Source organism: Oryzias melastigma, linkage group LG4, assembly GCF_002922805.2.
Source record: "Oryzias melastigma strain HK-1 linkage group LG4, ASM292280v2, whole genome shotgun sequence".
Lineage (NCBI taxonomy): Eukaryota > Metazoa > Chordata > Actinopteri > Beloniformes > Adrianichthyidae > Oryzias > Oryzias melastigma.
The window spans coordinates 18950068-18951124 of record NC_050515.1 but is presented as its reverse complement, the minus strand read 5'-3'; positions in this window follow the sequence as shown (position 1 = coordinate 18951124).

Here is a 1057-nt window from a genome sequence, read left to right as displayed (position 1 = left end):
TAAGAAAGAAACTTCTGATGGCAGTCTGTGAAAAATATCATGGCATCCCACTGGATTTTTATTTACAGGGGATATTGCAGGCTCCCACAATAAAGCCTCCTTTTCTATTTATTCTGCACAGGCAAGCAAAGGGACTCTCACCTATAAAAACGTCGAAGCAGTTTTTATCTAGCACACAATCCCAACCCAGATTTACTTTATTTTTCTGTTGTGGCAAATGACCACACCAGAATGTGAAGCTGTTCAATACTCCTAACAGGAGGAGATCATCAGTAAACATTTAGACCAAAGTGATCATTCTAGTGGGGGGGTGTAAAACCACTTCTAATAAAGTAAATACTAAATGAATGCTTAAATTATTGGTATTTGTGGAGTATTTCTTCCACTTTATGAGTAAAAATAAAAAAAAGATTGACTTCAGCTTTATTTCTTTAAATGCAAACTAAAATAGGACTCAACCTTTAACTGATTGCAAAGTGACATATTTTTAGAAGAACATTTCTATGCTTAACTTAGTGCAATTTATTTTAAAGAGATATCCTGTTCACTCATGAGAAAATATATATATTTTACTTGAGTTTGTTAATATAAGTTATTTTCTTGGAAAGAGAATACGAATTTGGATGACTTATCACTACCTTAATGGCAAACACAAACTTTGCATCTCATAAAAGCTTTTCATGTCATTTGAATTGAAGCATAGGTGATGTGTCATCACACTACTAGAATGACCTATCATAAATGAGTGGGCCTTGAAGAGAGGGGGCAATATGTCTATGGACAGCATCTATTACTTTTGCATCAGCAGGACACATTTGAATATAAACAAGGGGAGGGGACTCTGCACTGGAAATGCTCAACTGTAACTGTAACTTATTTTTCTTCCTCTCTGTAAATGATAATAATTCATTTTAAAATGAAATCTTTTAGATGTGAAGAGAAGATGGGCCTGGAGGGATTATTGATTTGCTCTTTAAAGAAAACAGAAAAATATGATTATCATTGAAATCAGTGAACATTGCTGATATTGTCAAATGAGATTCACTGATTTAAAAGA